Raw genomic sequence first — 17,601 nt, 5'->3', positions numbered from 1 at the left:
GAATTCTGAGACCGTTCTATAGAAGAGATGAATAATTGCTTCTTTTTTTTTGCTACTTCCTGAAAATAATTTTAAGTCAATTGAGGGTTTCAAGTCCTGTAATCCTAGCACTTGTGAAGTCAAGAAGGACTATCAAGAGTTCAAAGCTATCTTAAGTTCAAGGACAACCTGTAATCTATAGGATTGTCTCAAAATAAAAGTTCTCGAATGGATTTTTAAACAGAATTTTTAGGAAACAAAGGAAAAATATTTGAACAAATCCATATACAATCAAATGTTTTGTGTTGTGTAGTCTTATATCAATTTGACAAAATCTAGAGTTATCTGAAATAAAGACTTATCAATTAAGAAAATGACTCCATTAGATCCTGCTGTAGGCGAAAGCTCAGACTGTTTTGGGTGGGATGTGACCATTGGACTGGTAGTTCTGCATAAAGGAGAGCAGGGTGAGTAATTCATGAAGAACAATAGACCCTGGATGATACACTATACGCTATGAGATTTGATAAATCCTTTACTTCCCACGTTGCATTGGGCTATGTTTTTTTTTTCCCGCAACAGAAGAAACTTTAACTAAGACATACATGTTTGCAAAAAAAAAAAAAAAAAAAAAAAAAAAAAAAAAAAAAAAAAAGAGAGACACAGAAAAAGGCCAAGCAAACCCTTGCACTTCTAATCTTCCCTTATGCATGCTTCCTTTCACAGATTTTGCTTTCTGCAATCTGTAGAAATTTTTCTGTACCTATTTCTTACTTCCTATAGGTTATGTTTTCACCACAAGCTTCCCTGGATTTCTACTTTTCTCCTGATTTCTTTGCCAGAATAAAAAACCTAATGCCATTTATTAGGACCATATTTAAAAATACTTTCATGGCAATTAAAAAAAAAAATTCCAACCTGGTCTTCAGAGCTACTTCTAGGACAAGTGAGGGCTGTTAAACAGAGAAACCCTGATTGAAAAAAAAAAAATAGAAAAAAGGTCCCTTTTTTGATATTAAGGTAGACAAAACTGCACAAATTCCTGAAATAGAATGAAAGGAAGAAGAAAAAGAGGAGGAGGTGGGGTAGAATAGAAAAAGAGGAAGAGGAAGAAAAATCAAGAAGACAGAGACAAGAACAAGAAGGAAAACAAGAGGAAGAAGAGCAGGAAAAAAGAATTTACTCTAATTTCTAATTTTTTTCATATGTTAATCATGTTTCAGTAGGCTTACCAAAACAAATGTTATTCTTCTTCTCTTGTAACTACCAATTGACTGTGGTATTTTTATTTAGTTTCATATCTGATTTTATCTTTATTAAATATTCATCAAATTTTGTGCATTCCTGATCAGTGGGTTCTTCAACTATATTTAAATATTACTCTAACTTTAAATATTTTACATTTTATTTTAGAACCTCAAGGTAATTTAAGTATTACATTGCATTTGCGATAGTATTTTGGTTTTATCAATTGTTTGCAAAATAACATTAAGAATCAGTGATTATGACTATCTTCTGAAAAGAACATAACATTTTTTATGCCTTGGAGATTTTTTTTCCATATGGTTTCTGCAATTGTTAGATTTTTTTTCTAATAGTTCTGTCTCTTATAAATTATCTTTTCCAGTGCAATTATATGATAAACAAGAATTCATTATTGTAAGAGAATCTTTTCCTGGATGGCTTACAACTTATCAATTAAGTCTTTATTATATTACATGGGGGAAGATTTCTCCTCAGTTTTCCTCTTTTTGTGTTTTCTTGTATGAAATAAATCAGTCTTAGTTTCAGAATTCTTAAGCAGAAATTCATTAGAAAAAGAAAGCAAAACTCACAGTTTGCAGAGAAGCATTGGTTGTGCCGGTCTCAAAGTGGGTTCTACATCAAACTTGCAATAATAACTTTTGTCTATTTAGAAAGTGATCCTTTTTCTTTCCAAAATTTTGGATAGATTTTACTTTTAAGAATTTTTTTTGCCATGATGTTGAGAAGCCCATGTAATGAGGAGCATAAAAACTACAATACAAATGATTATAGGGAAGTCAGCGTGTTTTGAATATGCCAGACCTTTCATGTGTGACACGCTCAGCTACTTGGAAAGTATCTGTTAATCGTATTTCTGTTATTGAAGAACTTAACTATAGCTTCAAGGATGTTTAATCCCAAAGAAGTACGCCATTGGGAGATACAGCTAACAGTTTCTCACCTCCCTCACATCTAACTTCTGCCTCTCCAGGACAAAGCATGCAAGACACTAAGATGCAGCTGAAGTTTCAGTGATATCTCAAACATAAATCATTGTCTGTTTCACTATCATCTGGAACATACAATAATTGTGGGAAAATATAGAATATGGATCTTTATATTTTCATCTGTCTATGCAATTGCCCATGTATATAAATATGTCTATACATATCACATACACATTGAGTTTGACATAACAACAAAATATTTTCTTTAACATGTTAATAGAGAATAATAGTTAATAAAAAGACTTGCTGAGGAAGCTTTTAAAGATTACATTGATTTGCTTATCTTTTCTAATTTATGAGTATTATCCTATAGGTATGTGTTTAGGATGATGATGCAAAGGACCTCACTGAACAGCTTCCATATATATAAATTCCATATATATATATATATATGTATATATATGTCTGCTAACTGTCATATATATATATGTCATATATATATGACAGTTAGCAGACATAGAAGCCTCCTGGTAAATAGGGATGTGTATGCATTCAGTTATTAATACTGAGGGAATACATTAAGTGTTATATGAATTCAACATCTCATCTATGAAATGGGCAAAATTTTAACAGAGGCTAAAAATGCAATATTGCTAAATTTATATGACCTAGGTTTTGGTGTGCTCACTTTGTAAAATATATTCAGCATTTCGATTCTCTTCACTTATTGTCTACAATTTTAGAGCAATAAATTGCTTCAGTAAATTTTATGAAATACTTTCAATCTTTCTTTGATTTTAAAGGCTTAATGGTTCACAGAAAATACATTTTATGTTTCTGCATTTGAAATATCTGCTTTGTTGAAAATGAAGCCAAGGAGAAATTGAGATCTTATTATTTTCATGACAAGTGTAACTGTGATAGTATAATTTAGATTCATCAATGTTCCATTATTTAAAAGAAATATCAAGGGCCTATCTCTATGTCTGTACTTGGAATAGAGCAGTGAACAAACGGATAATCACAAAATCCAACCTAGAGTGACAGCGGTGATTTAAATAAGGACACAAACATTTCCTACATGATTTCAGATAATGAAAGTAGTTGTGATAACTTGTGGAAATCCTAGCAAAAGTAAGAGAAAATTATGGCATAAGTACAAATATAAGAGTAAAATTACATGGATTGGCGAGTTGGCTAAATGTGTGTGGGCACTTGCTCCTAAGCCTAATGACACAAAATTAATCCCCAGAAATTACATTGTGGAATAAATAAAAAATTCCATACATTGTCATTTGAACCACGTACCACGTAGAAGCAATCCATAGCAAAATTGTGTCCTTAAAAAAACTAAACAGATTTTAAAAATTACCTTTTAAAACGAACTACCATTTTCACGTGTCTTTCTCAATGTCTTTATCCAGAGTTTTGAAATTCTCATGGTTGAAGTTTCTCACTTCCGTTGTTAGGTTTATTCCAAGACATTACTATAAATAAGAGTGTGTACATAATCTTAATGTCTTGGTGGTATACAAAAAGATTTCTAATCTTGGTTGGTCCATCCTGATTGCTGACACTGTTGATTATTTCTAGAAGTTTTCTGGTGGCATTTTGGGGACCTTATTGGAGAAAGTGTATCAGCAGTGTTAGGATTTGAGGTTTCAAAAATTCCATTCCCAGTGCAGTCTCTCTCTCATCATGCTGCCTGTGAGCACTCTATTGAATAGATACAGAGAGAGTGGACAACCTTGTTTTGTTCCTGATTTCAGTGGGATTCATTTGCTTTTTTCTTCATTTAGTTTGATGTTAACTGTTGGCTTTCTGTATATTGCCTTTATCACGTTTAAGTATGTTCCTTGTATCCCTACTCTCTCCAAGACCTTTATCATGAAGTGATGTATTTTGTCCAAGACTTTTTCAGCATCTAATGAGATAATTGTGTGTGTGTTTTTTTTTTCAGTTTTTTAAATACTGTACCAAATTGACAGATTTTTGTATGTTGAACCATCCCTGCATCTCTCGAATTAAGCCTACCTGGTCATGGCGGATGATTTTTCTGATGTGTTCTTGGGTTCAGTGTGTCCCCATCACTTTGTAAGTTAACTACTGAATATATTGTCCAGAAAACATGGGGTGGATGGGGTAGAAAGACTATAAAAGTCAGAATAGCAAGAAGTCTACTACGTGAGTGACGAAAAATGTCACAGGGGTCCAAGACAAAGAACTATAGGCAACTAATGACTTCAAAGAGAGGGAGAATTAGCCTTTCTCAAGGATGAGGCCCTGATTGTTATCTAATATAAAGTTGTGGGTCTGAAATCCTATGCACAAAACAACAAAAACATGCTATAAGAAAACAAAATAAAATTTAAAAAGCTAACAACATTTTGATGTACTGATTATGGTTTGGGAGGTGCTCTAAGTTTCTGTGCTGTTATAGCAGATAATGTGAAAATATCTTTAGGTAACTGTAATAAACCTGAACAAATATAAACAGGAATCAAAACGATGACTTGTATATCAATTGTCTTTTTAACCAGCAAAGCTACTGAAGAGCTGCTAGCATCCATATATATTCTAAAGTTAGAGTCAATAGCATTTGGATAAGGGCTTCATGAGACAGGTATCAAAGAGAACCGCAAGAGTGTTCTGATGATAGGAATTGAGACATGAGAATTAAAGAGACTTTGTGTGAGCTAAATAATTATTAACTATATGTGCATATGTCAATTTAAGGAAAAAACAATATAGACTTGGCTGTAAATGCTACATCTATAACACACCCCATCATATTAAGGCTCTGATATTATGAGAGAGGGGCCAGAATGATTGTAAGAGCCAGAAAGAACCGATGACTATAAGGAAACACTGTTTTTAAGACACAATAAGTCAGTTGTACAATTTAGCCCAAGGAGTTGTGACAGCATACACAAGACATTTGCAAGATCAACCCATACAAAATCCAAGCACACAGCGAGGATGTTCTATCACATCTTGGTGCTGATTTGAATGGAGAAACTATGAAAAAAGAGTCAAAGGGAGAAGAACATTAAACAAGTGTGGTGCTTAAACCTTAATAGCATGGTGGTCTCAAATAGCTAAGTAGATAAATCATTGACACTTTCTGTAAGGTTTCTAAGCTGAGCCCAGTACTCTGAAATTGCACAGAAGAGCTACAGAGGAAAACAAATGTTGGTTTTCCTAGTTTTCATACTTCAACAAAAGTCTGTCCTGCCTTTGCTTTTGCGTAAGGCACTTCTAATATACAGAAAATTGATGGGTTGCATTTCAAGATTTTAAAACAGATATAACCTAAATTGGAAAGTAGTTTACCATGCGTGATTTTGCTGTGATGATGATTCGGCATAACTGCAATTCTCATAAGAGGCAAAAAAGAATGAGCACACTATCTACAAGCAATTGGCATGGAGATTCCAGGAAACATGGAGCTTATGCAGACAGCAAGAGAAGAATATTCTGTGCTTGGGGAAATCTGACTCTTGTTCTGTTAAACTCTCCCCTTGGCTTCTGATTTGTGTTCAAGTATCACTCTCCCTATGTTTTCTCAGTTAACTACTAAATTAATTACTAAAAATCAGAACCTACAATCAAATAAAAACATAAATCCAAGTTGGGGCTTAAGTTCAAATATTTTATTGACTTTTTTTCTTGAATTCTCAATTTTGTTATGTAGCTTTGGCTAAACTTCCCTATCCTCTTTGGTTATTCTCTACACAACATAGCTTGATTTAAAATATTATAAGGATATATGAGAGGTTCTATATTATGCTAATATTTGACCAAAGGATATCCTACAATAATAGATTGATTAGTGATTGGTAAAATGATTTGTTCATTCAACAAGCCAGTTAGTCATGTAATATCTACTGTGCCTGGAGTAATGGTGGGTGGGGTAAAGATGGATAAAATAGAGTTCTAGTGTGGACAGAACCTTGTAAATTGCAATGCTGTGTGGTCAATGCCTGTAGTGGGGTGTTTGTAGGCTGCCATTGGAAGTACCAGGGAGTGATTATTATCACATTATACATATTTTTGTGACTCCATTACAATCCAAAACATATAAAGTCAATCTCTACTGATTTTTTTCTATTTTAATGCTCATTGTAAAAACTCAAATGGACAAAAGGGAAGACTGATTTCAGAAAAAGTCTTCTTTTTCTAAATTAATAAAATATTTTGGCTTTGATCATCCCACGTATATACAATAATAAATTAATATACTAATATATATACTAATACATATATATATATATATATATATATTTGAATGATTTGCCAAACTAATTATAGACATAGTAAATACTGACAGTTTCTAACTTCAATGATAGGATGTTCAACTCAACATCCCAAATTTCAGCTTTAAATCATAGAATCAAGACAGTGATAGCTGGTTTGAGTTAAACAAATCCCTGATATTGAATTATGGTCTGCATAATAATATCTTCAACATTATTTAGATATGTGAGAAACTGGCCAGCTAAATAGCGAGAGTTTTTATAGGCAAGCTTTTACAGACACATCTCATTAAGAGTTAGATAACTGGTGACTGGTGTGAGTTACCCTCTCTAGGTACAGAAATAATTAGCAATATAGCCAGGCTTCTATTTTACATTATCCTTTACTTTTCACTGGAATCCTTGCTTTCCTTGTGCTTCCTTAACCTGGCTGGGTATAATATAAGTTTAATAAGAAGATGTTGGGTAAAGATATTCATGGGGAAGTTCTGCCTTTTTATAGAAAACCCAGGTCATGTCTATATGTTTGAGTGCCAGATTATACAATTATTTTTCATAAAAATGCATATATATATATATATATATATATATATATATATATATATATGAACAGAGATGTTTGCTAGTAGGTGAAACATTTAGATATTAGGGTCCTTTCTAGTTTAAAATGTTATATGCCCTCTGTTAATTTGAAAGCAGCCTAATCAGTTTGTATTTGTATTTCCCATAATATTCTATGGAGTCTCTGTTGTGATGCCTAATGTGAGTGACCCCTTACTTCATTAAAGTGAACGATTTCAAAATTTTGACTCAAAGGCTTAGCTTGTCCTTTAATTGCTAGAAGTCCTGATTTTGATCCCCAGCACCACATAATCCAGGCTTAGTGTCCATACCTTAAACCGCAACACCAGCAAGTTTTTGCAGGTAATAATAAAATATTTTGGAGGCTAGAGGGTTTTTGGTTACCTTAGGATGAAGATCATGCTCAAAACAAAAAAAAATACATTCAAATAGAAGTTTTTTGCTCCAAGGAATATCAAATATTAGGTACAACCAGAGAATGGCTGTGTAACCAAGTAACTTTACTCTGTTGGTGTCTATTTCTTTGTCACTGTGAAGACATATTAAATAGTAAAAGTTAATATGATTTTATAGTGCTTCAGAAAACTTAAAACCCTTCCATTTATTAGATGAAGGTGTACTTACACTTCAACAAGAGTATCCTTGGCTTCTCATACTTTGTCTTTCCTATGGGTTCAGTAGTAATTCTTACTTTCCTGAGTGCTGTCATATTGTGTAGCTTCTAGTCTTTCTAATTTTCTCAACAGTTTATTCTATGCTTAAAAATTTTTGTGTATAAAATTTAATCTCAAAACATTGAGACTCTGGCCGGGCGGTGGTGGCGCATGCCTTTAATCCCAGCACTCGGGAGGCAGAGGCAGGCAGATCTCTGTGAGTTCGAGGCCAACCTGGGCTACAAGAGCTAGTTCTGGTACAGTCTCCAAAAGCTACAGAAGAAACCCTGTCTCAACATTGGGACTCTGAGTCTTACTGGATGGTTATCACCTACTTGAAATAGGAGAAAGCACTATAAAAGAAACCAGGTTCCCTAACATGAAAATGGAAATCTTTAAATAATATCCTGGCCTCTAGTATCTAATCCTACATTACAACCAAGTAAAGATGTGACGAAATCATGATGACCTCGATAAGTACTTCTGATCTTCCGGGTTCATTTAAAAACATAATGTGTATATTTGCCTATCTAATCTCAAGGACAGTCTATAAATTTAGGAGCATTAAAATCTAAATTTATGGACTGGCACTGATATTTTAAACAATTTGATTAATAAACTATATTGGGCTTTCTGGTATTTTTATACAAGAATGTTGAACATTAAATAAGTTATATATTTAGCACTCTCTTGGATTCACAAATATGCAGCAACTAAATAATTTTGAGAACTGAAGTCTCCCCATGCACATCATTAGTATCAGCATGGTTCTCTACTGATTATGCTTCCTGTCCTAAATTGCAAAATGTCTGTGTTCACAGGAATGAACGTGTTCCGAATTCACAGAATGATAAACAAGCAATTGAGAGCTCTCTTCTAGGTTCAGGAGCATTATTTCTCATTCAGAGTGATCCTCCACTGCCCAGTGTGGGGCTTGTTATGCTCGACATTGCATAACCACCATTAAGGCTTGCAAATAAGTTCTGGACAATCATTTGAACCAATATAGATACAGAGCTCACAACAAAGCTAATTTGAAGCAGTCACAGCATTTCTTCTATGTTATATATCAGGACATTTTGATCACGTTTAATCAAATTTTTGGTGTTGAAATGACACAACATGGATCTCTGTTCTGTGTAACCGTGCAGGATGTCACCTGAAAGGAACATGTATAGAAACTATAGTGCAGTATAAGGAAAAGAAAGGAAAGAAAGAAAATAGAGTATGAAGTATGTCAGAGGCATGAGCACTATAGAGGAGAGCGCTGAACTTTGGTTTGGTTTCATACGTGTGTAGCTCTTGCTCGTGTCAAATCATGGTTAAATTTAGTATTGGTGGAACTCAAAATTACAGGAAATAGTTGTAGCTGATCTGAAATATAAGAACTTGAGACTATAAGTAGAGCTTCAATTGAGATACCACATCAGTTTACTCTCTACCTTAGTAATAATACAGCCAATGGTTAGCCAAATATTCCCTTCAGTATCAAGATATGAATAGTGTAAAGAAACAGTAAACAGCCGGGCGGTGGTGGCGCACGCCTTTAATCCCAGTACTTGGGAGGCAGAGGCAGGAGGATCTCTGCGAGTTCGAGGCCAGCCTGGTCTACAAGAGCTAGTTCCAGGACAGGCTCTAAAGCTACAGTGAAACCCTGTCTCGAAAAACAAACAAACAAACAAACAAAAAACAAAAAAAAGAAACAGTAAACAAAAGTGGTTGTGATGTTTAATAAAATATAAATCAATTCTCTCTACATTTATACATATCTTTATTTCAGATATCTATATCTGAAATAAAAAATAAAGTGTATACAGTTATGTCTAGTGTTATATAATTACTTAATTTCTCATCAATTTGGAAAATAAAACTTGTAATCTATTCTGACAATTTATTACTATAACTTACAACATTCAGATCACCTGTATTTCGGATTCTGCTTTATTTTAGAAAAGTTTCTCCCACCACCTTTTCCACAATGTACATTGAATCCTAGATAAAGGATCTGTGATATAGATATATATGTCAAGGCTGGGCTCTGTAGGATCTGTTGATCTCTGCATTACATAGGTAATGATATTAATCAAAAAACAAGAGGCTGTTCTTTTGGCAGTAGGGATGCATGAGAAGGGGTCAAGGGAAGGTAGCTGAGAATGACTGAAGGGAATAAAGAGATGGGGTAAGTGATATAATTGTATTTTGATTGAAATCTAATAATTTTTCTTACCATGCACTCATTTTAGAATGCAAATATATTGATATATTATTATTTTATAATTTGTTTTATTGTTGTATATCCTCAGGTTTATCTATTTTGTGCAAAAACCAGGCTTATCTTTCAAATATAAGAAAAATAGTATTTTGTCATTTTTCATGTAACACATTTTGTGTTGATAGACACAGGTAATTTTCTGTCTTGATTCATCTAAATTATATTGTGATCAATATGGTTGTACAGTGAGCTTTTTTTTTGTACTGATCTTAATCCCTTGGGTATGTACCTACTGACTGTAATTCTGGGCCATCTGATTTATACCTCTTAATTTTACAAGAGACTATATCTCTAAATTCTTACCTCATTGTAGGATAAGTGAGGTTACACATATATTATGTTATGATTTTAATCATTCTATATTATATTCATATAATTAAAACATCACATTGTATGCATTAATATATATATGTATATGTAGTTACAAATATAAAATAATGAATAATCATTGAAACATGAATAAAATTATTTTTACACATCTATAAAGAAGAAAAAGACTATAGGAAAAATGGAATAATACAGTGGAAATAAAGATGGAGAGAATCTTATTCTAATGCAGTCAGTACATTCTCTGAAGTATTTTCTTCTTGGTTGTTGTCATTATTTTTGATAATACTGTAAGCAATTCAAGTTCCAGCAAATACAGACTAAAGAATCACTTTTACTTTATCTCATTCAATAGTGAATAATAGTAAAATGCCTAAACAGACGGGCTCTGTAGAACACAAAATAAAGGAAAATATAAATGATAAACCTTAACACTTGCCTAATATTACATGATAAACAGGATAAACATACATGTTTTATCAGTTTCTTATTCAGGGCTGAAGAGGTATTAATACAAACAGTATCAATTCTAATATCCTCTGTGGTTCTCAATGAAGCATTGACATATATTTCCAATCCCTTCCAGCTATTGTTTTGCCACAAGGAACAATCTTATCTAATTAGTGTTCATTACAATCTAAAAGTCAATAACCGTCTATGGAACTGGGCTAAGGAACTCTCTAATTCATTTCCAGAAAACATGATCAATTAATGGAAGGATGGGAATTTGAGAATTCTTCTTCCAGATAAATAAAATACAATTACTTGTAAACCATATGCCAAAGGCTTGTATATATAAGCCCTTGATGTGCTAAACGTTCATTATCTAAAATTGATTCAGTCTCCTTTGGAATTTCAAGTTAAATCATTCACTAATACATTCTTAGAAATATTTTCTTTGGTTTTTCTTTCTCTACTTTTTAGTTTAAGGCATATTTAGTTCTAAATATTGCAAAGACAACAATAACCATTAGAGGATGGGATTTAGTATTCTCGGTCCTTTAAATTGAACTGTATTACTATATCTTTTTTGGGAGTTCACCTTCTTATTATCTTCTCAAGGATCCCAAACTTATAGGCTCGATGTCCTTTAATCATGGCTAGAAACCGAATATGAGTGAGTACATCCCATGTTCATCTTTATGGGTCTGGGTTACCTCACTCAGAATAGTGTTTTCTATTTCCATCCATTTGCCTGCAAAATTTGGCCAACAGCGGGGGCTGACTGAGAAGCAAAGGACAATGGCTCTGGGCTCTGATTGTTCTTCATGGACGGGCTCTGTGGGAGCCTTCTCAGCTTGGTCGATCACCTTCCTGGACCTGGGGGGAGTTGGGAGGACCTTGGTCTTAGCATAGAGTGGGGAACCCTGATGGCTCCTTGGCCTTGAGAGGGAGGGAGGGGAGGTATGGGTGGAGGGGAGGGGAGGGAAGGGGGAGAAGGAGGGGAGAGAAAGGGGAGAAGGAGGGGAGGGAGGGGGGAGGAGGAGGGAAGGAGATGGAAATTTTTAAATATAAAAAAAATAAACCATGAGAAAAAAAAATAAATTGAACTGTATTATTCTTTAATATCTTGCTGTATTTCATAAATTTAGTAAAAAAGTGAGTTCCATGGAGATAAAGTCAAATTCACAAATGCCTCATCTCCTTACATACCAAAACCTTTGATGATTTATTTCAATTAGTCCTCCTATTGGTGAAAATCTCAATGCAATCATTGATATATGTGGTTTGTGGCTTTATTGTTCTAATAAATATGGAGTAATCATGAATTGTTAGTCAGAGAGGGTTCTCTGCCAAGTCATATGCTAATACCTTGCTTGAAGACGAGTGGACATTTATGCCTGCATGCAAGGGTTTTCCACGAGTCCATCTAAGTCATGCAAATTTCTACCTTCTCAAGAGAAATACAAATCAATACTGACAAATTTTTAAAGTTTCTATTAACCATGTTTAATGTTTACATAGAAGATTAGATAAAAATGGCTAAATAATCATGTATGGTGTTTTGGAGGTCTCTTTGAACATGCAATTCATTTTACCCATGTGATAAAATTTATTAATATGTATTTACTTAATGTGAAGAAATAATATATAATGTTAGATTAGACATTAAAACAGCTTCCATAAGAATTCCTTTGAAATGAAACATTAAATTTTATTGTATTTTCCAATATTACATATTGAAGGAATTCATAACCTTTCTTGCCAATGTATGTCTCAAAATAAGATATTGTTTTGCAAGACTGAAAAAAAACACTCCAGTGTTTACCTCAGTGTGTTTTTATGTGGCTAGGAGAGTGTACTATTTTCTATAATTGGCATATTGCCGAATGGTCTCCATGGTGTTCTAGACTTCATGAAGTATCAATAAGGTCCTGATGAGGAGCAGAAGGAGCGAGAACATGAGGGAGAAAGTCAGGAACGTGAGGGGTGCGTTCACTCATGGAGACGGTGGGACAGAACTAAAGGGAGATCACCAACTCCAGTTGGAATGGGACTGATGGATCTGCGACCAAACCCGTCTTTCTGAATGTGGCCAACAGCGGGGGCTGACTGAGAAGCAAAGGACAATGGCGCTGGGCTCTGATTCTTCTGCATGGACGGGCTCAGTGGGAGCCTTCTCAGCTTGGTCGATCACCTTCCTGGACCTGGGGGGAGTTGGGAGGACCTTGGACTTAGCATAGAGTGGGGAACCCTGATGGCTCCTTGGCCTTGAGAGGGAGGGAGGGGAGGTATGGGTGGAAGGAAGGGGAGGGAAGGGGGAGAAGGAGGGGAGGGAAGGGGGAGGAGGAGCGGAGGGAGGGGGGAGGAGGAGGGAAGGAGATGGAAATTTTTAAATATAAAAAAAAATAAACCATGAGAAAAAAAAATTAGAAACACAAATCCCAATCAATAGAAAAGTGGTGTTTCTATTTTCTTGAAATGTTACACTCTCAGTGGGTCTACAATTAAGAAAAAATATTGGTGATTTTTTTGTATGTATCTCTTGGTATGTTTCATTTTCAGGAAATAAGTTGCTCAATTTAAGAAATAAGAAGAAATACAGAATTCAAAGCGTTTAAAGAACATACAAATAACAGATCAATATATTTTTTTCTCATTTTTTTTATTAAAAATTTCCATCTCCTCCCCTCCTCCTCCCCCTTCCCTCCCCTCCCCTCCAACCATACCCCCACTCCTTCCCTCCCCAGGTCAAAGAGCCATCAGGGTTCCCTTCACTATGTTAAGTCCAAGGTCCTCCCAACTCCCCCCAGGTCCAAGAAGGTGAGTAACCAAACTGACAAGGCTCACACAGAGCCCATCCATGCCATAGAGTCCAAGCCCATCGCCATTGTCCTTGGTTTCTCAGACAGTCTCCACCATCAAATGGATGAAGAAACTGTGGAATATATACATATTAGAGTACTACTCAGCGATAAAAGACAATGACATCTTGAATTTTGCATGCAAATGGATGGAAATAGAAAACACTATTCTGAGTGAGGTAACCCAGACCCAAAAAGATGAACATGGGATGTACTCACTCATAATCAGTTTCTAGCCATAAATAAAGGCCATCGAGCCTATAATTCATGATCCTTGAAAAGATAATAGGAAGGTGAACCCAAAGAAAAACATATAGTTATCCTCCTGGATATTGGAAGAAGACAAGATTGCTGGGCAAAAATTGGGAACTTGGGGATGGGGTGGGTTGGGGGCAAGGGGAGATGGGGAGAGAAAAGCGTGAAGGGGAGGATAGGGAGAGCTTGAGGGAATGGGATGCTTGGGATATAGGAAGGGTGGATATGGGAGCAGGGAAGCATATTTCTTAATTAAGGGAGCCATCTTAGGGTTGTTAAGAGACTTGACTCTAGAGCTGTTCCCAGGTATCCAGGGAGATGCCCCCAACTAGTTCCTTGGGCAGCTGAGGAGAGGGAGCTGGAAAAGGCCAGATCCTATAGCCATACTCATGAATACCTTGCATATCACCATAGAACCTTCACCTGGCGATGGATGGAGATAGAAACAGAGCCCCACATTGGAGCACCGGACTGAGCTCCCTAGGTCTTGATGAGGAGCAGAAGGGGGGAGAACATGAGAAAGAAAGTCAGGACCATGAGGGGTATGTTCACCCACTGAGACGGTGGGACAGAACTAATGGGAGACCAGTCGGAATGGGACTGACAGAACATGCGACCAAACCGGACTTTCTGAATGTGGCTGACAGATCAATGTATTTAGAGAGAAGACTTAAATGGGACAATCATCCTAATGAAGTTCAAGAAAACACAGGCAAAAGGTAGACAAAATTGAAGATGTCAATTCAGGATTTGAAAACAGAATTCAACAAAGAGATAAAAGCATTGGAGAGTTTTCTATTTCCCTCCATTTGCATGCAAAATTCAAGATGTCATTGTTTTTTTACCGCTGAGTAGTATTCTAGCATGTATATATTCCACACTTTCTTCAACCATTCTTCCACTGAAGGGCATCTAGGTTGTTTCCAGGTTCTGGCTATTACAAATAATGCTGCTATAAACAGTTAAACAGATGCTTTTGTAATATGATTGGGCATCTCTTGGGTAAATTCCCAAGAGTGGGATTGCTGGGTCCTGGGGTAGGTGGATCCCAAATTTCCTGAGAAACCTCCACACTGCTTTCCAAAGCGGTTGCACAAGTTTGCATTCCCCCCAGCAATGGATGAGTGTACCCCTTACTCCACATCCTCTCCAGCAAAGGCTATTATTGGTGTTTTTGATTTTAGCCATTCTGACAGGTGTAAGATGGTATCTTAACGTTGTTTTGATTTGCATTTCCCTGATTGCTAAGGAGGTTGAGCATGCCCTTAAGTGTCTTTTGGCCATTCGAACTTCATGCAAATGGAGGGAAATAGAAAACACCATCATGAGTGAGGTAACCCAGGCCCAAAAAGATGAACATGGGATGTACTCACTCATAATTGGGTTCTAGCCATAAATAAAGGACATCGAGCCTATAATTCGTAAAAATCCTAGAGAAGCTATATAAGAAGGTGAACCCAAAGAAAAACATATAGTTATCCTCCTGGATACAGGAAGTAGACAAGATTGCCGGACAAAAAATGGGAACATAGGGGTAGGGTGGGATGGGGGGAAGGGGGATGGGGCGAGAAAAGTGTGAAGTGGAGGATGGGAAGAGCTTGGGGGAATAGGATGGTTGGGATATAGGAAGGGTGGATATGGGAACAAGGAATTATATATCTTACTTAAGGGAGCCATTCTAGGGTTGGCAGAGGCTTGACTCTAGAGGGGTTCCCAGGTGTCCAGGAAGACGCCCCCAGCTAGGTCCTTGGGCGGCTGAGGAGAGGGTGCCAGAAATGGCCAGATCCTATTGCCATACTCATGAATATCCTGCATCTCACCATAGAACCTTCACCTGGCATTGGATGGAGAAAATGACAGAGCCCCACATAGGAGCACCGGACTGAGCTCTCAAAGTTCTGATGAGGAGCGGATGGAGAGAGATCATGAGAAAGAAAGTCAGAACCATGAGGGATGCGTTCACCCACTGAGACGGCAGGACAGAACTAATGGGCGACCACCAAGTCCACTTGGAATGGGACTGATGGAACATGCGACCAAATCGGACTCTCTGAGGGTGGCTGATGGTGGAGGCTGACCGAGGAGCCAAGGACAATGGCGATGGGCTTGGTCTCTACGACATGGACGGGCTCTGTGTGAGCCTTGTCAGTTTGGTTGCTCACCTTCCTGGACCTGGGGGGAGTTGGGAGGACCTTGGACTCAACATAGTGTAGAGAACCCTGATGGCTGTTTGGCCTCAAGAGGGAGGGAGTGGGGGTGTGGGTGGAGGGGAGGGGAGGGAAGGGGGAGGAGGAGGGGAGGAGATGGCAATTTTTAATAAAAAATAAATAAACTGGAAAAAAAATAAAAATAAAACAGCCTGAAAAAAAAAAAAAGCATTGGAGAGGAGTCAGCCTGAGATGAAGCAGTATAACTGGAATTTTATACTAGAGTAAAACTCTTTCTCTCACACGGTGCTTTTGTCAGGCATTTTTATTACAGTAGCAGATATGAATTTGGGTCAGGCAATTTTCTTCCGCTATGAGTCCATTGGCAGCACATCTTGCTCTAATGGGCAGTTCCAAATCATAGCCACAGAGACAGCACTTATTAAAACCTGTTAATCACAAAACAACACAAAATGACATGAGTGTGGAAAAGAAGGAAGAGGTGAGTTGACAGTGACCAAAGATGCCAGAAGTGAGGACTTAGAATTATAACAGCTTGTTTATGTCTGGAATTGCCCAAGAAAACAGACAATAAGATAGCACTACATTGTATTTATTAAATTTACTAAAAAGTTACATTATAAATATATAGAAAATATTGGTATCGAGTGCGATATATTTTAATTGAGTTGGTTGTATAAATTGAATATACTTTAACTGTGTAAATTTGAATCCATCAATTATAACTCATTTGATTCAGGGAAAATTGAACTGATTTCCAGCAAGAGGAAAATTCCACTATAAAACCGGTGATGGTGATACACGCCTTTAATTCCAGCACTTGTGAGGGTGATGCAGGCAGATCTCCGTGAACACAAAGACAGTCTGGTCTGCAGAGTGCGTTTCAGGGTAGCCAGACCTACACAGAGAAAATATGCCTCCCCAAAGTAATAAAATATTAACCTAAAGGGATTTCTAATAAAATAATCAATTCCATATGTGAGAACATATTATAATTATATCCCTACCAGTGATTTTAATTTTGTCACTGCCATATCCTCTCTCGGTGTCTTCTCAAAAGTCAATCAAATAAAAAACCAAATCAACAAGCCAAAAGAAATAAGTAATTAGGAAAAATATAATGATGAAACAAAAAAATGCACATGAAAGAATAGATTCAAGCTTCTGTTTAAAATCTTTGATAGATTGTTTAATAGATGGAAGTTTCTGTCCCACCCAGTCCCACAGCCATTCAGTCCCAAGTAAACACACAGAGGCTTATATTAATTATAAAGCGTTTGGCCTATTTCTCAGGCTTATTACTAACTGATTTTTAAAATTTAATTTCACCCTTAACATGGCACTAGAGAAATTCCCAGGAATCCACAAGGATGACTCCAGTTAAGACCATAAACCATAAACCATAAACCTTTGTTTATGGTCTTAGCAGGCCTTAGACTGATGACTATCTTAAATGTAACCCTAGAACCCCCATCCAGCAACTGATGGAGACAGTGGCAGAGACATGCATAGGACCAAGCTAGACACTCTGAATGTGGGGGACAGTTGTATGGCTGGGGCAGACTTTGGGGACACTGGCAGTGGCACCAGGATTTGTCCCTGCTGCTTGTAG

At 36.4% G+C, this 17,601-nt stretch overlaps 1 pseudogene; it reads left to right on the top strand.

Annotated features, from left to right (window-relative positions):
* Positions 1 to 352: 352 nt before the first annotated feature.
* The window catches only part of LOC119826062, a 130,128-nt pseudogene continuing 112,879 nt past the window's right edge, over positions 353 to 17,601 (top strand).

This window comes from Arvicola amphibius, chromosome 11 (genome assembly GCF_903992535.2).
Source record: "Arvicola amphibius chromosome 11, mArvAmp1.2, whole genome shotgun sequence".
Taxonomy (NCBI): Eukaryota; Metazoa; Chordata; class Mammalia; order Rodentia; family Cricetidae; genus Arvicola; species Arvicola amphibius.
This window is presented reverse-complemented; position numbering and strand designations above follow the sequence as displayed.